This window comes from Peromyscus eremicus, chromosome X, assembly GCF_949786415.1.
Source record: "Peromyscus eremicus chromosome X, PerEre_H2_v1, whole genome shotgun sequence".
NCBI lineage: Eukaryota > Metazoa > Chordata > Mammalia > Rodentia > Cricetidae > Peromyscus > Peromyscus eremicus.
This window is the reverse complement of record NC_081439.1, coordinates 81,981,120-82,005,010: the sequence shown is the minus strand read 5'-3', so window position 1 is coordinate 82,005,010 and position 23,891 is coordinate 81,981,120. Positions and strand designations below refer to the sequence as shown.

At 43.3% G+C, this 23,891-nt stretch overlaps 2 pseudogenes; both read left to right on the top strand.

The window, feature by feature from the left end:
* The first annotated feature begins 645 nt into the window (after window positions 1-645).
* On the top strand, window positions 646-13,753 carry LOC131900093 (osteoclast-stimulating factor 1-like; annotated as a pseudogene).
* Window positions 13,754-20,605: 6,852 nt separating this feature from the next.
* Window positions 20,606-21,278, top strand: LOC131899850 (small ribosomal subunit protein eS8-like; annotated as a pseudogene).
* Window positions 21,279-23,891: the final 2,613 nt, after the last annotated feature.

Genomic DNA, 23,891 nt, shown 5'->3' with positions numbered 1-23,891 from the left:
AGCTCCTGTCTCCAAGTTCTTGTCCTGTTTGAGTTCCTATTCTGACTTCCTCCAATGATGGACTATAATCTGGAAGTGTAAGCCAAATAAACCCTTTCCTCCCCAACTTGCTTTCTGGTCATGGTGTTTTGTCACAGCAATAGAAACCCTAACTAAGATAATGATCTTTGCTTCTGGTGTCCTTCATCATCCTGTGGGATGGAGCTGTCCATTTCTTCTTTACCATGGTGTCTCAGGCAGCACCAAGTCAGGGTCTATCTCCAGAATGTCAATAGGCCCCACTGATCTTAAGGTCATTTTCAGGCAGCCACCTCAGCAGCCCAGAATTGGAGGATAGCAATTTGTAGGGGAAGCCAAATAGCTTCTAGGAGGGCCAAGATTTTTTCCTTTTTCTTTAAAATGTCCTTTCTCCTAGTGGTGAGACTCCCTCTTTCTCTATCAGTCACACCGTGGACATCCACAGTAGCAAAAGTGCAGCGACTGTCCATGTGTATGTTGGTGAACTTTCCTTTTCCCCATCTCAGAGCCTGGGTTAGATCGATCAGTTCTGCTCTCTGAGCTGAGGAACCTGGCGTGGGCCCAAAGCATTCCAGTTAAAGTAACTAGTGCAGCTTCCAGCTACCTGGTTTCATCTTTCATCTCGTGATGGCCATGGATGAGCACCTGCAGGTCGTCATCAGGCAAGAGGGTAGCAGGATTGATGGCAGGTTTTTCAAACTGGACTGGAGGGTGAGCCAGGAGTACAGCCTGATACTGGGTCACACAGGTATTAGACAGCCAGTGTTCTGGTGGTCCTTGTTAGAGGACCTCCACAGTGTGGGTACTGTGAGTATAAGATCTTGACTAAGAGTTAATTTGTTTGCTTGTTTGTTTATTAGACTAGCAGTAGCCACCACAGGTCTTAGACAAGTGGACCAACTGGTGGGTACAGGGTACAATTGTTTAGACAAGTATGTCACAGGGCGTTTTCATGATCCCAAAGTTTGGATTAAAACCCTTTTTGCAATGTCTTTTGTTTCATGAACAAAAAAATGAAAATATTTTTTAGATATCTGGAAGTGCTAGGCATGGAGCTGAAGTCAGAGCTGTTTTAAAGACTCAAAGCCTTTTGTTTAGTCTCAGTCCAGATTAGGAGTTCAGTGGCCAGCTTATGCTGGTGTATAGAGGCCTTGCTATTTCTGCAAACTCTGGTATCCAAAGGCAGCAATACCTACCCTCAACTAGGAACTCTGAAACTTGACTCTTAGTTGTTGGAATTGAGATCTGAAGGCCTTTTGCCTCCTCTCAGCTGATAGCCAAGATAGGTAGACTCTGATGGACAAAACTGGGCTTTCTTAGCCAACGTTCTGTAGCCCAAGGTCTGCAACTCTTGCAGCAGTCCCTCAGTGGCCCTTTTATAATTTGTTTTAGTTTTAGGGGTTAGTAGAAGGTCATGTATATATTATAAGGGTATGGTCCTGGGGAACCTCTTACAGAAGGGCAAGAGATCATCATTTAGTGTCTTTAAATCCTTGGGGCAACCTGGTCCAGTTATATTGCACGCTGTAACCTCCCTGTGAGTCTATGCATTTAAAAACATAGATGGATTGATTCACCTCCACCATGGGAGGCTGAAGAATGCATCTTTCTGGTCCGAGACAGTGTACACATTTCTCTGGAGGAATCAGACTCATGAGAATCAGAGGTCCCAGGAGGAGATGCATATTCCAGGGTGACTGGCAGGGCACCAGGATACCTGACTCTGTAGGCAGTATGGACTGCAAGTTCCCTTTTTGTTTCCAGGATCATTGGGCATTGCGTAATCCAGATGGGAGTAGCTGAACTGGTTAGTTGAACAATTATAGGAATTTGGTGTTGGGCCAGTCCTGGGGGTTGGTTTCTGCTCATACCCCCTGGAGTCTTTGTTGTCAATCTGAGAGGTAGTCTACCTGTATCTTTTGATTAGGGACAGGACTTTCCGCTAGAAGATATTCTTCTGACTGAGGGCAAGTCACCAAAATTTTGCTGAGTCTTAATTGCATCTCACCATCAGAAGGTGACAACAGCTTTCAGTTTAAGCAAAAGGTCTTGTCCCAATCAATTCTCTGTTGTTAAATACCTTTTGACCAACCTCCAACAGCTGGGACCTACTTGTATCTTTAAAATTTCCTACTTTATAACTTCTCCCTAATATCTGGAGCCGTCTGGGTGACAAAGGAAATCTTTTTAGCAGCTGTCTTTAATCCTTCTAAAAAGGACCTAGTAAAGATTGTTTAAAGTCCTTTTGGTCAGTGTTGGACAGAAGGGAAATTCATTCTATCCAGGCTGCATTGTCTGTCAGTCAATTCACCTGCCCAGCCCAGCAGCAGGTTTTCTACTTCTTTTCAGAGAACAGTGGGTTTTGAGTTTTCTAATTATATGGATCACTGGCTGAAAAGCAGACATAAATCATGAAAGGAAGGCATGGAACGTTCTCCTTTTGCTTTCTTCAGGTCTGCTTAGAGCAGGCAGGGGAGCAGAGGCAATGTGTACCACAGGGAACTATTTCCCTGCATTCACTCTGCTTAGATGGCAGGGGTCCCTGAATAAGAGGCTCAGCCAATCCCCTACTCCACAGGGACCAACCCCACACAGGATAACCCAGCACCACGAGTTGGAGCCAAGCAGTGAAAGAAGCATCACTTCAGGACTGGGACAGGTGGAGTTTTGTTGTTGTTTCTCTGGGTCCTCAACAAGAGGGGGCAGATCTTAAGCCAGCGGGGTAGGGGTGAGGAGTTCCACGCCAGAGAAAGCTACTGGTCAATACAGGAAAACAAAACTGACAGGAAAACATAGAAACACACACACACACACACACACACACACACACACACACACACAGAGAGAGAGAGAGAGAGAGAGAGAGAGAGAGAGAGAGACAGAGAGAGACAGAGAGAGACAGAGACAGAGAGAGACAAAGACAGAGAGAGAGAGACAGAGAGACAGAGAGACAGAGAGACAGAGAGAGACAGAGACAGAGAGAGGGAGAGAGAGAGGGCATAGAGAAGACAATCAGGGGACAACCACACATTCATACACCCACACAGATTCTGGACACTGGATCAGTGGCCATGTTGACCTCTTTTATGTGTCTAAACAGAAGGCACCTTAGCCAGACTTCCCTCCAGAGGTGACAGACCAGGTGACTTTTTGATTTGTTTCCTTTGGGGTGGAGGTGTGTGATACCTCAGAAGCATTAGGTAGCGGCTGACCAAAGGCAGTCTTTGGAGACCTAGAACTCAGATGGCACACCTCCTGGTAGTTCCTTGACCACTGCTCTGGAGACCCTACCTGGTGTCTTGAGGTCTGGTCTCTGGAGATATCAGTGGAACCTCCAAAAATGTCATGGGGTATTCACAGGAGAAGACTGCATGGACATGGTTTTAAGGCAATAGAAAGTTTTTATTGGCTGGTAGGCTTCCATTGTTCTGGATCTCAGCCCTTTCTCAGGGTGAGCTCTTTTTTTTTTTTTTTTTTTTTAAACTTGGCATACTTCAGTTAACAAGATCAGTTAGCCAGAAGCAGAATCACAGAAGCCAAAAAGGCAAGGTTAGTACCTTTACAGACTTCCCTAGAACAACGGACTTTGATGGATTAGGTCTTTGTTTTTATTTTGTGGTGAGTTTTATGGCCTGGATGGTATTTCCATCATGGAGTCAGCTGTGCTAAGGTCTGGGGATCTGTTACAATTTTTAGGGAGTTTTCAGGCTTTCAGCCTCAGATCACAATTGTATGATTGGTTCCCCTGTTCTGAGGCTTCCAGCTCTTAGCCTGAACACCCACTGGGTTCTGTGGCTCTCTCCAACATTCAGATAAACATTGTTTGGCCTTCTAGATTTTAGATAATCACATAAGTTAGTCCACTTTTATTACTATATTAAGTTACTGGAGTCTGTATATTTACCAAAAATGTCCTGTGTTTATTTCAGTTTTGGAAAGCTGAGAATCCAAGATTGAGTGGTTCCACTGGCCTCAGGTAAGGGCCAGATGGCATGATGATAGGAGTACATGAGGAATGGAAAGATGACATCACCAGACAAGAAACCAAAGAGTAATTCAGCGGTTAGACTCAGGCTTTGAGAACAATTCATTCTCATGAGAATTGACACAGTTGGATGTAGGTAGAGTTTTCCTGCCTGGCCCACAGTCAGGACAAATCTCTCTCACCTGCCAGTCCCACAGCCGCTCAGACCCAACCAAGTAAACACAGAGACTTATATTGCTTACAAACTGTATGGCCGTGGCAGGCTTCTTGCTGACTGTTCTTATATCTTAAATTAATCCATTTCTATAAATCTATACCTTGCCACGTGGCTCGTGGCTTACCGGCATCTTCACATGCTACTTGTCATGGCGGCGGCTAGCAGTGTCTCTCTGACTCAGCCTTCCACTTCCCAGAATTCTCCTCTCTCCTTGTCCCCCCTGTACTTCCTGCCCAGCCACTGGCCAATCAGTGTTTTATTTATTCAGAACAATATTGACAGCAGTTGGATAACAGCTATATAATACTTCCTGAGGGAAGCCCCACCAGAGTCCTAAGGACAACCCACTAGACTCTTCAAAGTCTCACTGCTTCTCAAATCAGTATACTAGTGACCAACCATCCTATACACAAAACTTTAAGAGATGAAACCACCAGCAAACCATAGCATAGAGTATATTTACTTATTTTTTTATTTTTCAATTGTTTTTAGATTATGACAACCTTTCTCCATTCCCTTTCCTCCCTCCAAATTCTCCTAAAGACCTCTTCTCACTCTCCTTCAATGTCATGGCTGCTTTCTTCACCAATTATTTTTCTATGCATTTATGTATATGAATATTTATTACTAAACATAATGTTTAGTAATAAATTTGTCTGTGTGTTTTCAGAGATGACCATTTGGCACTGGACAACCAATTGCTGTGTTCTTCCCTGGAGAAGGCCATTTCTCCCACTTTCAGCTTTCTTCAGTTGCTTATAGTTGTTTGTGTATGTTATCTTCTATTGAATAAAGGGGGAATACAGGAACATATACTTAAGTTTTTAGAAATAAACAGTATAATATACTCTAAAGGCTAATAAAAATGTGTACCTCTAAGAGGAAGGAGGTAACACACTGTTATAGTTACTTTTCTATTGCTGTGATAAGACATGATGATAAGACCATGGTTATTTACAGAATAAAACGTTTACTTGGAGTTCATAGTTCCAGAGGTTAGAGTCCATGACCACAATGGCAGGATCATGATAGCAGGCAGGTAGGCATGACACTGGAGCAGTAGCTGAGAGCTCATATCATAATCCACAGTCCCTAGGTCGAGAGAGAGAGAGAGAGAGAGAGAGAGAGAGAGAGAGAGAGAGAGAGAGAGAGAGAGAGAGAGAGAGAGGGAGCTAACTGGGAATGTCATGGGCTGTTTGAAACCTCAAAGTTTGTCTCCAGTGACATACATCCTCTAACAAGGCTACACCTCCTAATGCTTCTCAAACAGTTCCACCAATCTGGGACTAAGTATTCAAATATAAGAGCCTGTGGGAGCCATTCTCATTCAAACCACCACACAGGCTATTAGAGATGAGAAATGAAAGTCAGACTTCTCTAAGTGTACTTTCTATAGTTCAGATGATGAAGCCATATAAATGTTTTGCATAATTATAACAAAAGTCAAGCCAAAATTATTCATAACTATTTAAAGCAAAATGAATGTGCTAGTAGTTGTTGGGAGACTAACACAACCAATTTTTCCGTGTAATTTTAAAGCACAGGAGTTTGACTAAACTGATGAGATGTATCTTCAAAGACAAAGCAAATCATACATCTCAAATTGCATTTAACAATAATTATTAGTAATAATACTGATATTGTCATTTGAAAACTACTAAATATGTACTTAAGATGAAATAAATAGGTTAATATAGTTGGCAACTAAGATTTTCTGCACAGGAAGAGAAACTATGGGCCTGCCCAGGCCATTAGGACCTGGAGAATGAAGGACACTCACATGCCTGCCCGAGGTCGCTTGCCCTAGGTGGGGAAGAGAAACCATGGGCCAGTTGGGCACCTTGCAGTGCAGGGCAGTCAGGCACCATTATGGTGAGCAAATATATGGTGGGGTATGGGAGAGAGAGAGAGAGAGAGAGAGAGAGAGAGAGAGAGAGAGAGAGAGAGAGAGAGAGAGAGAGGGACAGAATGGTTCATGTCCTGTGGAGAGAGGCAGATCTGAAGATGGGAAGGTGGTGAGGAACAGGCTGATGTGGGAGGCCTGCTTGCCATCCGTGGTCAGGGTGACCTCTGGGCCTGGGATGCTGCCAAGGGCCATGTCTAGGTCCCTGGCTCTGCTGCAGCCAAGGTCTGTGCTGATGTCTGTGTCTCCTGCTAGCACTGAAGACCTTGAGGATGCCTGGGGTCTGCGATGCCACTTGTGCCACTTTGGTATCCGAGGGCCATGCTACTGAAGGGGCCAACCCGATCTGAGTGTTCTGCACTGCCACGCAGGGCCATAGTGACATCAGGATCCAGGTAGGTATGGTGGGCATATCTGGGTCTGTGGCCCTACTGCAGCCAGGGTCTGTGTTGGTGTCTGTGGCTCCTGATACCGTTGAAGGCCATGCGACTACCTGGGGCCATGTTGGAGACCAGGGACCATGCTACTGATGGGCCCACTCTGATCTGAGAGACCTGCACTGCCACTGGGAGCCGTGGTGACAACTGGGCCCATAGTCCTGATGCTTCTAGGGTCTGTGCTGATGTACATTGGCCGTGTTACCACAGGGGCCCATGTGATCCATGTGTTGAACCATGTGTGGAAGTATGAGGGCTGTGATGAGTTGATCCTGCCCCTCACTGGCACAGGGAGAACTGCCTCCCCCCACCAAAGAACTGACCCCCCCCATCCTCACCTCTCATAGGAGAGCTGCCCTGCCTTGGGAAAGCTGGCCTCACCCCTCACCACAGGCTTGGGAGAGCTGAAGGTGTTGGCCCAGCAGCCCAGACTGACCAACTCAGCTACCACCCAGGCCCACCCTAACATCTACCCCATCTATAACCTGCTGGAGTGCATGAAGGGACTGGTCCTATGGAACCATAGCTGCAGGATCTCCATGACTCTGGGCAACAGCAGGATATCTGGGAGGAGTTTTGGTGAGGGTCTCATATTGATGGTATGCCGGAGGCCAGAGGCCTTGAACATGACCAACAACACAATGAACGTTTGCAAGTAAAGCTCTTTGGGCAAAAGATACACAGCAGCTCCCAATACCACTAAGACAAATGAAGAGGAGATGGAGAGGAGGGAAAGATCGAGAAGCAAAGTGTTTTATTTCTTTTTTTTTTTTGCTTGTTTGTTTGTTTTTGTTTTTTGGGTTTTTTGTATGTTTTAATTAATATTCTTATTTGTATTATTTATTTATTTTATTATTTCTTTTTAAGTTTTCCTTTGGGGGGATGCTACAAGGGGAAAAGGTGGATACAGAGGGACTGGGAAATGAGTGGGATTGGGGTGCATGATGTGAAATTCCCAAAGAATCAATAAACATTATGCTTAAAATAAAAAAAAATTTCTGCATAAAAGAAGAGATAAAAATATGACATTAAATAAGTTGGACAGGTTTAACTCCAGCACACAAAAAGAGTTGGATCAAAATGTACAATTTTAAAACCAAGAATTTCAGGGTTTTTTTTTTTTCCAGACAGGGTTTCTTAATGTAGCCCTGGCTGGCCTCCAGCTCAGAGATCCACCTGCCTCTGCCTCCCAAGTGCTGGGGTTAAAGATGTGTGCTACCACTTCTGGCGGATTGTAGTTTATAATCTGAGCACTTTCAGGATAAAACCAGGAGTCTCTTGAGGCTAGTCTGTGCTACATAGTAAGACCTTGCTGTAAAAATTAAATTCTGTAAGTTTACTTTGAACTGGAAATACCATTATGAACTGGCTCATACCACCACCACCCCACTTCTCTTTCTGTATCTATTTGGTTTTTGAGACAGTCTTGTTATGTAGACCAGGCTGGCCTTGAACCCACTTTGATCCTCCTGCCTCAGGCTCAGGAATGCTAGGATTACAGATGCGCACTGCCACACTTGCCTCTTTATTTTCTCTTTCTTTTAAATTTTTATTTATGATTGTGTGTGTTTGTGTGTGTGCATGCATGATATGTGTGTGTGGAGAGATCAAGGACAACTTTGTGGAACTGGTTCTCTTTCCCCCTTTACATGGGATCTGGGACTTGAACTCAGGACACCAGGCTTGCCCAGCAGTGCTTTTCCTCGGAGCCATCTCTGTTTCACCTACTCAGCCATCTTGGGGGCCTTTAGTTTTTCTTTCTAAATTTATGCTTGAATAGACTTATCTCTTCTTTAACTGGATTTCCTTGTCTCTGCACTATAACCACAAGTCTACAAACTTTCTACTGTTACCATTTTTCTTTTTACATCTAGTATTAAAATGTCTGGAATTTATTAGTCTACACTGTGTAAGAAAGGAATGCATTTTGTTTCTTCCAAACAACTTGTTTCTTCCAATTGGTGTGAGTATTGGTTTTGAATTAACTAATGCTTTTAGTATAAATCAGCTTTTCACATAATCTAAAATCTCATCCTAGATTTGCTATTTTGTTCCATTGGTCTGTTTATCTAATTTGGTATTAGTATTAATTTGATCACAATGGCTTAATTTGCTATTCTCAACACTTAGCCAGGAAAATCTTCCTTCACTGCTCTCATTTTTCAGAATTTTCTTGTTTACTCAATTCTGAAAGAAGGAAGAAAAGGAGGAAAAGACCTGATGTGATATTATCTGGAACTGAATTAAATTTATGCCTTAATTTTTGGAGAATCAGCATTTCATCATGGTATGTCGTCTCATTTCAGAACGATACATGTAGTGGTGTGTGGTAGCTCATGCCTGTAATTCTAGCACTCAGGAAGTTGAGGCAGAGGATAATAAGATAATGGCCAACTTGGACTACATAGTTAACTCCAAGTCAACCCCCAAACCTTGGCTACACAGTGAAACACTGTTTCAAAAGAGCCAAAATCCAAAGTAATAATGCACATTTCTTTTTATGAAGTTAGAGATTGTTTGACTTTTACAAAACATTTATAATGAAATTTTATGGTTTTCTGTATAAAGGCCCTGCCCTTTCTGACTCCATTCATTACAAAGTGTTTTTATTTCTGTTTTTGAGATAGGCTTTCACATAGAGCAGGATTGCCTTGAATTCTCTGTATAACCAAGGATGTTCTTGAATTTTTAATCTCCTGCCTCCACCTCAAGAGTGCTGGGATTACAAGCATTGTCACAATACCAGGTTACAAAGCACTTTATTTTATTATTTTAAATTTTATATATATATGTGTGTGTGTGTGTGTGTGTGTGTGAGAGAGAGAGAGAGAGAGAGAGAGAGAGAGAGAGAGAGAGAGTGTGTGTGTGTGTGTGTGTGTGTGTGTGTGTGTGTGTGTGTGTGTGTGTGTGTGTGTGTGTGATGGGGCCTGTGTGTGGCATATGTGCATAGAAGGGCAGGTACATTCAGAGCCTAGAGGCATTGGGCCTCCTGGAGCTGGAGTTACAGGTGGTTGTGAGCCACCTGGTGGTGAGTGCTAGGAACTGAATTTGGGTCCTCTAGAAGACTAACACTTGCTTTTAATCTCTGATCTATCTCTCCAATGCCCTACAAAGCATTTTCTTTTTTTGCTACTTCTGTAAGTGTAGTATTTTTGAGCTTGCAAATGTGAATAGTTCTCATCCAGAAGATTGTTGTTGTCCATCTTGAATCCAAGTTATTTATTTTTATTTTTTATTTTTTTTTTTAATATTTTGGAGCTGAGGACCGAACCCAGGGCCTTGCACTTACTAGGCAAGCGCTCTACCACTGAGCTAAATCCCCAACCCCTCCAAGTTATTTTTATTAACTACATATTTTTGTAATTAAAGTGTCTTGGGCTTTCTATGCATACAGACATACACTATCAAAATGAAGCAGGGGGACTGAGATGGCTTGGTAGTTAAGAACACTTGTTTTTGTAGAGGACCTGGGTTTGGTGTCCAGTACCCACAAGGTGGCTTACAACCTCCAACTCCAGAGGATCTGGCGTCCTCCTTTGGCCTCCATGGGCACCAAGCATGCAGTGCACTTAAGCATGTGCAAGAAAAACACTCATGCACATAAACTCAAAATAAATAAATCTTAACACAGAAAGTGATCAAATGGTACAGAATTCATATTTTAAAAAGAAATAGGCTGGAGCATGATAGTTCCAGTGACCTACGCTGGCTGGGCAAGGATCCGAAGCAGCTGTGGCCAATTGCAAGCTTGGCTCCCAGTTTCCCAGAGCATGTGGGGTCCCACAGCTGAGGCTTGCCACTCTGCACAACGCTATATCCAACCCGCCTCCTACACCAGTCAAACCAGGGCAAGTTAAAGTCTTCAGAGTTCTGTATACTTTTGAACCTAGAACTCTAGATGACTTGTACTTTGAGGAGGGAGTTATCGTCTAGGGAAGGAGATATTATCTACATCACTGACATGAATGACACCAGATGGTGGAAAGGAATCTGCAAAGGCAAGACAGGACTGATCCTGAGCAACTATGTGGCTCAGCAGGGTGGATTCATTGACAATACATTTTATGAAACTTCAAAAAGAGATAGCTTGAGCTGGTTAAGAGTGCTTTGGACAATCACGTGGGTGTGGACGGCTTGGCTTTGTCCAAGCCACTGGAAACACCATCCTGTTCTGGGCCTGACATGGGGGCCACAGAGATATGGTGGAGGTGCTGTTTACTCAGCCAAATGTTGGGCTGAACCAGCCAACAAACAAGCAGGGAGTCACAGCTCTGCATGCAGCTGCCTGAAAGGGTTATGCAGACATTGTCCACTTGCTGTTGGCAAAAGGTTCCAGGACAGACTTAAGAAACGCTGATAAGAAGCTGGCCTCCAACATGGCCACCAGTGCCGCCTATGAATCACTTATGAAAAAGAATCAGGGAGCAGATGGAGTTCGAACAACACCAAACGCTATCCTCACCTACCAAGATAACATTTTTATTAATTTCTTGGAAATTTCACACAATGCACTTGTTTCCCATTCCTCCAAGGTTCACTCTCCACCAAGAAAGCAATTCCACCAAGGCCACTTTGAATTGCCTATATACTCACTGGAGCATGGTCAAACTCCCAGTGGTCAGCACCTTAAAGAAAACTGAGTGCCCCCATCCAGAAGCCATTAATTGTGAAGAGCTGTGACAAGGACTCAGACTGATTCCTTCCAGAGCTGCTTCGATCACTAAACTTGCTTTGCTTTTGTCATTCCCAAACCTTGGTTGTGTTGCCAGAAGATTCTTGATAACTTCTTTTGAAAGTTTGTATGAACATGGCACCATTGCACTGTGATCTGTGATGAGTCTGCATGTACATGAGCTAGTCTCACCTGTGGCTTGCCAATAAGTGACCAGATTCTTTCATGTTCACCAGAGTAGAACAACAACAACAAAAGATTATTTCTGTTTGTCAAGCTAAAGGAAATTTAAGAAATTTTTTCTTAAAAAAATCAGAACTGTGGACTGGTGGCTGTGGAGCCCCCAGGGGACTGGATTAGGCCCTCTGGATATGGAAGACAGTTGTTTGGCTTGAACTGTTTGGGGGGCACCCAGGCAGGGGGATCAGGATCCATCCCTGGTGCATGGGCAGGCTTCTGGGAATCCGGTGCCTGGGGTGTGACACCGTGCACAGCCTTGGTGCAGTGGGAAGGGGCTTGGACCTGCCTAGGCTCAGTGAGCTGGGCTCTGCTGACTCCCCATAGGAGACCTCGATTTGGGGGATGTGGGGATTCAGGGTGGCTTGGGAAAGAGGGCTGAGGGGTGGGAGGAGGGAGGAGGGGGGTCTGTGGATAGTATGTGGAGTGAGTAGAAAATTTCTTAATAAAGAAAAATGAAAAAAAATCAGGATTTTAAAGAAAGTTCTTTAACTCAAGGATTGTGATGTTCTGAGTGGGTTTTTCAAGGGCAGAAATACTTAGTATAACAACAGATCAAAATTCTCAACAGAAAATTGTCAGCAAGTCTGACAAAAATGAAAACAAAACAGTAATGAAAAGGAACATTTAAAGAGAGAGGAAAAGAATAGGCTTCTCACAGGGTCCAGCTGGGATGGAGGCAGTGGCATCTTTGCTGTTGGGATTGGCCACAGTTGGCAGAGATGGCAGGTTCCATGCTGCCCTGGAGATTGGCCAGTTCAGCAGAATGGAGTCACCTGAAGCTGTCTTGTAATGAGGTGGTGTCCCTGTCCTTGTGGTCCTCGGCTGGGAGGCACAGGCGAGCTCCTAGTTACCCCAACCCCATGGCCTTCTCTTACCTTGCACACACACACACACACACACACACACACACACACACACACACACACACACACGATGTAGATTGAGAAGTCCTGCTGCAGAACCTGGTGGAGTGGAGGAGCTCTTTATCCAAAGCCCGAACAGCAGAGAGTTCCGGGGACGCACAGCCAAGAGGAGGGTCTGATCTTGCTCTTATAGAGAGGGTTTTTAAAAATAGGTTCTTGGCTGTGCTACATGCTACATGCTACAAACTCCGAATGATGAAATTCCAGAATATCGAGAACAGATTCCTGGTCCAAAACTTAGGATTTTTCTAAAATCACTGACCACCTTGTAATATACATATAGTGTTTCTGAAGCACTTTTATCTGCAGGGTTCTTTGCAAACATTCAGGAATTCCTAAAGCCACATTCCTTAGAAGAACAGAAGCATCTCACAGAAGTCCGCCCTGAAGAAGTACTTTTTGTAAAAAGGGTCCAGTTTATATTGTGTGTCAACTTCCTGTTTTTTTTCCCAAGAATATAGTGATGTGCATGATACTCTTTGGGGCTTCTCTAAAGAACAATCTTGTAAAGATGAACAGGATAATAGGGTTAAAACCGGGATGAGATCCACACATAGTATGTACAGTAGAGGTGAAGTAATCACAACCCTTAGTTGCCTTCCAGATCATCTTTGGACCTAGTTACCAAGAAAGAAGTAATAGTTGCATGCAAAATTGATGGATCTCGACACCTGAAAAACAAGGGTGAGGATGAGTTGTGTTCAAAGTCACAGTACATGCTTAGGAGAAGGGCAACACCATAAATGTTGTTCTCTCTGTCTCCATTTTGTGTCAGCTGAACCTGCCATTCTAGGATTTGGAGGGCACCCTGGGAGAGTTGGTGTGGACACAAAATGTGTTTCTAGAACATAACGTTCAGTGTCCTCTGAAGTAATTCTCTGCTGCCTCTGCTGCCCTTTGAAACAGTGTACAGTCACCAGATAGGGACCAGTGAGCTCCCAATTCCAAACAAAACACGTGTGCATGTGTGCGTGCGTGCGTGCGTGTGTGTGTGTGTGTGTGTGTGTGTGTGTGTGTGTGTGTGTACATGTGCAGTGCATGTGTATTGTCTTCTTATGTAGCATAACTGCCAAACATCTAAAGCTTAATGTGCTGAGTAAACATTTTATGCATTTAACACTGGTAACTCTCATATTTTGATACCAAAAAGTTTTAGAGATAAAATAGTTCCTTGCCAACACCAGGCAACCTTATAGCTTCAAGAAATGTGTGTGGAGAAATTCTGTATGTGAGGAGGAAAAAGAAAATAAGAGCGGATCTGAAGGGAAAAAATAGATCGTTAAATCCCCTTTTCCATTCTTTATGCAGATTTTATTATTTTCAAGAACGGCAATGCCCAACAGAATGTTCTGTTGTAGTGGAATGCTCTATCTCTGCTATCTCAGAAAGTGGTCACTAGACACATGTGGCTATTGGGCACCTGCATGCTTCTAATAAGCTTTTCTCATGTGATAAACACCATGACCAAATCAGTTTGGGGAGGAAAGGGTTTATTTCGTTTTGTAGCCTGTAGTCCATCATCCAGAGAAGTCAGGGCAGGAACTTAAGGTAGGAACCTAGAGGCTGGAACTGATGCAGGAGGAGTGCTGTTTATTGGCTGACTCCTCATGGTTTTCTCAGCCTGCTTTCATATACCATCCAGGACCATCCAAGGGGTGGTATGGCTCCCAGTAATCTGGGGCCGCTCACATCAATCATTAATCAAGAAAATGCTACACTTCCGTTAACTAGGCTCCTGTCCTACCAGTAGAGGCTCAACCCACTCTTCCTTTTTTTTTTTTTTACATGACTTGTACCTGACCCAGAACACTGCATTCTTCAACATAATTTCCCCATGTTAAACAGAGTCTGCTGCCCAGGCGGTGGTGACACACAACTTTAATCTCAGCACTCGAGAGGCAGGTGGATCTCTGTGAGTTCCAGGCAAGCCTGGTAGGCATTTTTCACCATTTGGTGATCCTTATCTATAATCTCCCTCCAGCAGTCACCCAAGTCTCCTGGTTTCTACCACTCTGTTCTTGAACTGATTTCTGCACTGTCTCCCCTTGAGCTGATGAGGCTTTGCCCCGAGGCCAGATTTCCACAACCTGAATTACCTGTCTAAGACACAGTTGTCTGCTAAAGGAGAGTATGCATTCAGCTCTGCAAGCTATTAGTACTGCATAGGTTGTAGCAAGCAGACCATCCTGCCCCTGAGGATACCCTTTGTAGAAAGGAATTAAGGTTTACTAACCAGATGAATTTGAAACCAGATCCTGGGTTATCTCAGTAGGTTCTGTCTTCAAAAAATTCCTTAACTGGAAAAAGGCAGCAGAAAAGTTGGTATGGAAGACCCTTAAAAAACAATCAACAGCCACGTGGGAAAGAAAAGGTCACAAGCTAAGGAACACAGGCAGCCTTCAGAAGCTGTGCAACACTTCCACCAGAGCACCCCAGAGGAGCTTAGTCTTGGGGACATCTTGTCCTGGCCCACAGGGAGTAGCACAAGTCAGGGCCGACGACTGTCAGGTAGTAAAACCACATGAAGCCACTATGCTTGTAGTTTGTTACAGTAGTAAGAAGAATCAGGAACTGGGGACACGGAAGCTTCCCTCATTTTTCATTTCCCAAGACAGCTTGTCTTCATCATATGTCCATAGTGCAAGTAGATGCCATTTCATGGAGACTGGGTTTCAGAGACCAGCCTGTCAGTAATAAGCAAGCTCTAGTCCACGCTTCTGCCCAGGTTGGCAAGATGATTAAGATGTCCTGTGGTGTGTGTACCTAATGTGAGGCTAAGCTGAGGTGAACATAGGAGCACTGGGAATTTTCTGGGCCTAGGTTGGAAGCTGATACCAACATGGGCAATCTCAAGGCAGAAGAATGACTTACAAAGCATCATTTGTGAATTTGCCAGTTATTTTTTAATAGAATTAGCATCTCAGTGAAAGTAGCATGTAAATAACTTTAGTGGGAACAATTTTGTGAAATAAAGACCACTTGGGGGTATTTGAATGCTTGAAAGAAGGAAAAGAAAAAAAGCAAGCAAACAAGAAAAAGAAAGAAAGAAAGAAAGAAAATGAACTACAGAGGAGCCTGCAGGCAGATTTTATGGAGACATTTTTTTCAGTTGAGAGTTCCTCTTCCCCAGTGACTCTAGCTTGTGTCAAGCTGACATAAAGCTGGCCGGCACAATGTTAGAATATGGGCACCAGGACTCACCTCTTCCACAAAGGTGAGCTACTGGAACAGCTGCATGCAGAGGTTAGTGGCAATTGAATTCAGCAACAGAGACATGGAGACCTAGTAAAATCCAAAGTTCTGGGACACACACAGCAAGAGAAAGAGAGTGCCCCAGGGCTTGTCTTCTGGAACCCTGGTTAGGAAGGGGAAATCTCTCCCAATTGGCGGAAGTGAAAGTCTAGGAGAGCAGGGTCTCAGCCAGTTCTGCTGGTGCAGGAGCGGGCGTCACACAGTCACACAACTGAAACAGCAAAGAGACTTGGGGTCATGCAGCCGGTGACCTTTAAAAAGGCTACCTGGAAAACAGGACCCCAAGAAAGACACAGGGATGGCCCAGTGACGGAGAAATGGAAGAGATCTACATGAACAGCCTGGACGTGAGGGGGGGTAATGAAGGGCGAGGGTCGAGAGAAAGAGAGCTTGGGGGAGCGGGAGATCCCAGCTGGATCAACGACAGAGAGGGAGAACAAGGAATAGGAGACCATGGTAAATGAAGACCACATGAGAATAGGAAGAAACAAAGTGCTAGAGAGGCCCACAGAAATCCACAAAGATACCCCCACAACAGACTGCTGGCAATGGTCGAGAGACAGCCCGAACTGACCTACTCTGGTGATGGGATGGCTAAACACCCTAATTGTCGTGCTAGAAACCTCATCCAACGACTGAGGGATCTGGATGCAGAGATCCATGACTAGGCCCCGGGTGGATCTCTGGGAGTCCAATTAGCGAGAATGAGGAGGGTTTATATGAGTGAAAATGGTTGGGACCAAGGTTGGATAAAGCACAGGGACAAATAGCCAAACGAACGGAAACACATGAACTATGAACCAATGGCTGAGGGGTCACCAACTGGATCGGGCCCTCTGAATGGGTGAGACAGTTGATTGGCTTGATCTGTTTGGGAGGCATCCAGGCAGTGGGGCCGGGTCCTGTGCTCATTGCATGAGTTGGCTGTTTGAAACCTGGGGCCTATGCAGGGTCGCTTGGCTTGGCCTGGGAGGAGGGGACTGGACCTGCCTGGACTGAGTCCACCAGGTTGATCTCAGTCTGCGGGGAAGGCTTTGCCCTGGAGGAGATTGGAATGGAGGGTGGGCTGAGGGGAAGGTGAGGGGGGCCGGAGGGGGGAGAACGAGGGAATCCGTGGCTGATATGTAGAACTGAATTGTATTGCAAAATAAAATTTTTTTTAAAAAAAGGAATGTGGTACATTTCCCAGAGAAATTTAGGTGAACTGATGCTAGGAACCATCTTGAGAAGGATACTATTACCCGTACTGCTCCAAGGGCCAAAACCTCTGCATATTCCCATCTCCAGAACACTGGAATATGGCATCAGGGGTTGGTTGACTGCCTCTTGAGACAGTCTTGACTCTGGGAAATGACACTAGTACAAACTGGCTGAGAATTCTGTGCTGTAGGGAATGTGAGCTGTGATGTAGAGGGTAGTAGAGTCCTTCAACAAGGGAACCTGCCCTCTGAGTCTAGGAACATAACTAATGGTTTCCAGTGTGATCCTGCGTGCAGGAAACTAGAATCCAGAGTGGCAGATCCTAAGATTCAAATGGCCCCACTCCCAACACAGAATGCCACAGTTCCATGCGCCATGAAGCCTCAAAAGGACCCAGGGGCACTCTGCAACTCTGTTTTGTGCTCTGTCCTTGGTTTGCACAGCCCAATAATCTCCCGAGAGAATCTCTGCCTGGTGCAACCCAGCTGAAAGGAATTTTAGCTAGCTTTCGCCTCCCTGCTTTCCACTGGAGACTTGGCAGGTTCTGAAACAGAAAGAATATACATCTCTATGGCAAACCCTAAAAAGACCCACAGGGAAGCAGCCCTCAGCATACGCCATGATCACCTGCCTGCCTTTGATTATCTAGTCACCCTGACTGGGAAGAATAGGTTTTTTTCTTTTTAAAAATGTCATTTCTCTGTTGTTTTTTCATTCGTTTATTTTATTTTTTAATCCTCTTCTGTCATTCCCCTTGTTGTTGAAGATGTTTTTTAAAAGATTTATTTATTCATGTATTTTATGCATGAGTGCTCTGTCTTTGCATGAGTGCTCTGTCTTCATGCACACCAGGAGAAGGATCCGATCCCATTCTAGATGGTTGTGAGCCACCATGTGGTTACTGGTAATTGAACTTAGGACTTCTAGAAGAATAGTCAAGTGCTCTTAACTGCTGAGCCATCTCTTCAGCCCCCTGTTGAAAATGTTTTTGTATTTAAATATTTTCTGTGGTGCTACAGATCAAGACTAGGGCCTTCTGTGCATTGGATAGGCTCTCTGCTAATGAGGTATACTACCAGTTCGGTTGAGAGTAATTATAGCAAACTCCAGCCCCAACCCATTCTGGTTCAAACAGTAGTAGATACTCCAACTTAAAGAATAGGAACACAAAACCCCAAAGTCATGGATCCTTCCACAGGCAGGGTCAACTATGAGGAACTCAGCTACAGCTCCAGAGCAGCTATCAATATGAAGCAGAGAGAAATTACACAAGTTTTTTGTTTGTTTGTTTGTTTTGCTCAGTGATACCTTAAATTCTTTTCTCCAAAGGTTTTTATTAGCATATGTTAATTATATGTAATAATGATGAACTATGGGACACTTTACAATTGTTCTTTCTTTCTGTTTTTCAAGACAGGGTTTCTCTGTGTAACAGTCCTGGCTATCCTGCTGTCCTGGAAAAAACACACACACACACACACACACGCACGCACGCACGCACGCACGCACGCACGCACGCACGTACACACACAGTCAGTCAGTCAGTCAGTCAGCCCAGAAAGGGAGCCCCACTGTAGACAAAAGTAATGATTGTGTCCATGTCCAGTTTGATGAGCCAATGAGGATTTTTAAAGTGGAATTACTAACAGGAGTATGGGTAAGAGCTCACTTACAAGGAGCAGGGATACTCAAAAGCTGTTGCGTCACTGGAAAGCCCACCCAGACATGGGTGACCTCTTGGGGAGCTGCAAACCTCCTGCTCTCTCCACAGCCTGCAGGCAGCTCCAGTCCAAATGTCTTATTTTTCTTTCTACAGTTTGGCTGTTCAGTTTCCATCCCTAGTAAATGCCTATACTTTTTCTATTGTTGGTAGGGACCCTCAAGAATCTTTTAAGTTTTTGTTCATCTAGACTTGTGACCTTTGATTTACTTCCTGTTTTCCTATGGAGATACGATAAGATTCTGTCTTTCAGAGCAAATGTTGCAATTCGTAGGAAATGTTGCAATCCCTAGCAACGTTCCATAAAAAAACTAATAAACTAAAGAAGAGACAATTCACTATCTCAACATTTAATGCCTTTCAGATACAAGGGATCAGGGCATATAAATCTTTGGTGTAGAAGAGTGTGCCAAGGTACAGACTAAAGGCATAGAAAACTGATTCAGTAAGATTATAGAAGAAAATTTCCCAGGTCTAGGACAAGAATGTAGAGCAGGTATTTAGAACCCCAAATGGCATGGCCAGAAGAGAACCTCTCTGCATAATATGATAGTGGAAAATGGTAAGAATATTCTACGAAAGAATGCCAAATGCTCAAGATTAAAGTGGCAAGTTCCTTACAAGGGACCTACAACAGACTTCACGGCCAGATGTTTTAAAGTCAGGAAATCATCGAATGATTTAATCTCAATCTCTGACAGAAAATAAATGTCAATCAATATCCCTATAACCAGGAAAGTGATCCTTTAAAATGGACAGAGAAATAAGGACTTTCCATGATAAGCACAAATTAAAGCAGCGCATGACTACAGGATTAACTTGAAGAAACACTACACAGAGAATGGGGGGAAATGCACACAGATGCACAAGCGCCTGAGAATGAATACATCTTACTAGAAGAGCAAACAAATGAGAAGTAGAAAGAATTGAGCTTTATGAACATAAAGGCGGGGTGGGGGGTTCAGCTATGCTGAGCAGAGGTAGAAGGACTGAATTCAAAGCCAGCCTGGGCTTCATAGCCAGTCTGAAGTCCATCTGAGCTATATATATAGTTAGTGGGATCACTTCTCCAAAGTTAGAGGACAAAAAAGAACAAATGGTGGAAAGGACGTAGGGGAAAATGAACCCAAACCCTTAAATTAGTATTAATTCATACAGCCAGCATATAGATCAGTATGTAGATTCATCAAAATTCAGGTTGCTTTAGTATAGGTTTAGCTGTATGATCATGTTTATTGCTATTCCCAATATCCAAGTAACAGAATCAGCTCCCAAACAGATGAATGCACAAAGAATTTTATTCATTCTTAAAAGAACAAAATTACCTCTTTCACATAAAAACGTATGGAAATGGAGACATCATGTTGCACAAGATAACTTAGACTGACAGGCAAGTATCTCGTGTTTAAGTGTTTATTTACCTATGTGGTATTTAGGGGAGAAAGAAGGACATGGAAGGAAAAGGACAAGGGCTGAGGTAGTAGCTCAGTGTTTGGCATTTGCCTGGCATGTACAAAGCCCTGGTTCACTCCCCAGCCAGCACTGCAAAAAAAAAAAAAGAGTTATTAAAAAAATATCTAGGATAGGGATAGCGAGATGGCCCAGCAGGTATAAATGCTTGATGCCAATACCAATGACCTGAATTTGATCTAAAAACCCACATGATGGAGCAAGAACACCAATTCTCATCAGATGTCATATGACCATATGAGCACCATGGCACACATGCCTACACACGGGCACACACAGCCAATAAGTAAATGTAAAATTGAAAAAAAAATTAAAACAGTATCTTGGATATATAAAGAACTGCAAAAATTAAACACCAAAAGTGAAATCATCCAATCAGTAAGGACAAATGCACTGAATAGGAAGTTCTCAAAAGAAGAAATATAGTCAATAAATATTTGAAGAAGTGTTCGACATTCTTGGCCATCAGGAAAACACAAATTAAGACTGTTTTGAGATTCCATCTCACCTCAGTGAGAATGACTGCCATCAAGAAAACAAATGTTCTCTTTCCAGCCAGCGCCGAGCGATGGGCATCTCTCGAGACAACTGGTACAAGCGCTGCAAGACCGGGGTAAGAGAAAGCCCGACCACAAGAAGCGGAAGTACGAGCTGGGACGGCCTGCTGCCAACACGAAGATTGGCCCTCGTCGTATACACACAGTCCGAGTCTGAGGAGGCAATATGAAGTATCGTGCCCTAAGATTGGATGTGGGGAACTTTTCCTGGGGCTCCGAGTGTTGTACTCGGAAAACAAGGATCATTGATGTTGTCTACAATGCATCCAATAACGAGCTGGTCCGCACCAAGACCCTGGTGAAGAACTGCATCCTGCTTGTCGACAGCGCACCATACCGACAGTGGTATGAGTCTCACTATGCGCTGCCCCTGGGCCGCAAAAAGGGGGCCAAGCTGACTCCTGAAGAGGAAGAAATATTAAACAAAAAATGATCAAAGAAAATCTAAAAGAAATATTATGAAAGGAAAAAGAACGCTAAAATCAGCAGTCTTCTGGAGGAGCAGTCCAGCAGGGCAAGCTTCTTGCCTGTATTGCCTCAAGACCAGGCCAGTGTGGCAGAGCAGATGGCTACGTGCTAGAAGGCAAGGAGCTGGAGTTCTATCTGAGGAAGATCGAAGCCCGGAAAGGCAAATAAAACATCATTCATAGCTCATGTAATAAAGGTGTTTATTGTTCTATATTTAAAAAAAAAGAAAGAAAACAGATGTTGCAGAGAAACCTTTCTATTCACTGCTGGTGGGGAGATAAACTAGTACATTCACTATGGAAATCAGTAAGGGTGTTTCTCAAAACACTAAACATAGAAATGCCATATCATTCAAATATACCTCTCTTGGATATATACCTGAAAGACTAAGTCAACATGATACTTGCATATCCGTGTTTATTGTTGCATTACTCAAAACAGCCAGGAAACAGAATCAGCCTAGATGTCCATCAACAGATGAGTGTATAAAATTGTGGTACATATACATAATGGAATTTTATTCAGGCATTATAAAATGAAATATATTTTTAATAAAAATGAGATCATAGGATAACCAAATGACATCATAACTTTTACAGAAAAAAAATGATCATTATGTGAAGTGAAATCATCTGGACTCAGATACCACATATTTTCTCCTATATGCAGAACCTAGATTTAAATTTGTATATAGGGCTGGAAAGATGGCTCAGCAGTTAAGAGCACTTGCAGTGGACCTGGGTTTAGTTTCCAAAACCCATATGGTGACTGACAACTGTCTGTAACTTCAGTTCCAGGGAATCTGGTGGGGACCAGGCATGCATGTGGTGTACATACATGCAAGCAAAATACTCATACACATTGAATAAACGAATCTAAAAAATTAAAATTGTGTACATGTATTGTGTGTTTACATATGTGTTGGGAGTCATTAAAGTGGAAAGGGGATCATAGAGGAGAAGAAGAGATCTTAAGAGAGGGGAACAAGGGGACTGGAGAGATGGCTCAGTGGTTAAGAGCACTGGCTGTTCTCCCAAAGGACCTGAGTTCAATTCCCAGCACCCATACGGCAGCTCACAACTGTCTGTAACTCCAAAACACCAATGCACATAAAATAAAAATAAATAAATTTTAAAAAGAGAGGGAACAAAGTAATGAGCTTAAGAAATGAGGGGCTCTGGGGAAAAGAAGGGAACCTATGGGTGGTGTATAGAGGGCATAGGGGAAGTCAGAGGGGGCAGTGAACAAATAAGTCAATGTGTAGTAACGTGCATGTATTAAATGTCATTATGCAAACCTAAATTTATTTAAAGAAAAAGTTAATGAAAATTATGTTCTGCTCTAAAAGGGGCAAAGTAGGAAGGGTGAGATGGATGAGAAAGGATACTAGCGGGGGTATTTTCAATGCATGTAAATGCACGTTCAAAATGTTGTAATGCAACCCATTACAATATATACAATTACTATGCTAACAAAATAAATTCTCACACAATGCTTTTAGGAGTATTACATTTATAAGGAAACTGTTATTACAGCCCCCTTTTTCCATCCAAAGAATACTTCATTAGACATTTTTGCTAAAGCACTATTTATCTAGCATTTAGAGCTGATTCTTTTTTTAAAGTTTTGAGCAGTTTTCAGTGTTATGTACTGAACATGAAAACAGTCAACAAGGAAAGTAAAGAGATTTTGGTTGACACATTCCAAGAAGGTTCAGTACTTTATTTTTAAGATTTTATTTTTTAATTGTGTATTTTTATAATATTTATTTATTTATTTATTTCATGTATATGAGTGCTCTATCTGCACATATGACTTTATGCCAGAAGGCATCAGATCTCACTCTAGATGGTTGTAAGCCACCATGTGGTTGCTGGGAATTGAACTCAGGACCTCTAGAGGAGCAACCAATGCTCTTAACTGCTGAGCCATCTCTCCAGGCCCCTGTGTATTTAAAAAAATAATTTATTTATTTTTATTTTGCGTGCATTAGTGTTTTGTCTACATGTATGTCTGTGTGAGGGTGTCAGTTCCCCTAGAAGTGGAGCTACAGACAGTTGTGATCTGCCATGTGGGTGCTGGGAATTGAACCCCGGTCCTCGGGAAGAGCAGTCAGTTAGTGCTCTTAACCACTGAGCAGATCTCCAGCCCCTAATTGTATATTTCTTAGTGAGTGTCTGTGTGCACATGAATGTAGATATCTTGAAGGCTAGGGGCATCGGATCCCCCCATGGAGCTGGAGTTGCAGACAATTTCTCACAATGTGATATGGATGCTGAAGTGTAGTCCTCTGCAAGAGCAATCTTTGCTCTTAATTGGTGAACCATCATCTCTCCTGCCCTAGGTTCAGTATTTTAGAGGTAGGTTGCAAATTTTGTTTTGAGCATTCTAGCAGCCATCATAAAGTATACTAGTGGATACCAAAACTCACCAAAACTTTTTTTTGAAGGTTTAAAGCACCGATAATGTAGCTTTATTGAACATAAAAATCAAGTATGTATCTAGAAGAAATGATTGTACAAATCTGTCAAAAAAGCACCCCTTAAAATTAAGTTTTGTTTAATGTTTTTTTTGTTTGTTTGTTTTTCGAGACAGGGTTTCTCTGTTTAGCTTTGCGCCTTTCCTGGAACTCGCTTAGGCTGGCCTCTAACTCACAGAGATCTGCCTGCCTCTGCCTCCCGGGTGCTGGGATTAAAGGCAAACAGTAGAGAGTTCACAGAAATCTTTGATAGGCAATGAAACGTCTTATTAGTGTCGCTGTCTCTTTAAGGGGTATACATTTTTGCATAATTTCGTGAACATTCTGGAACCCGCTACACCACGTGACAA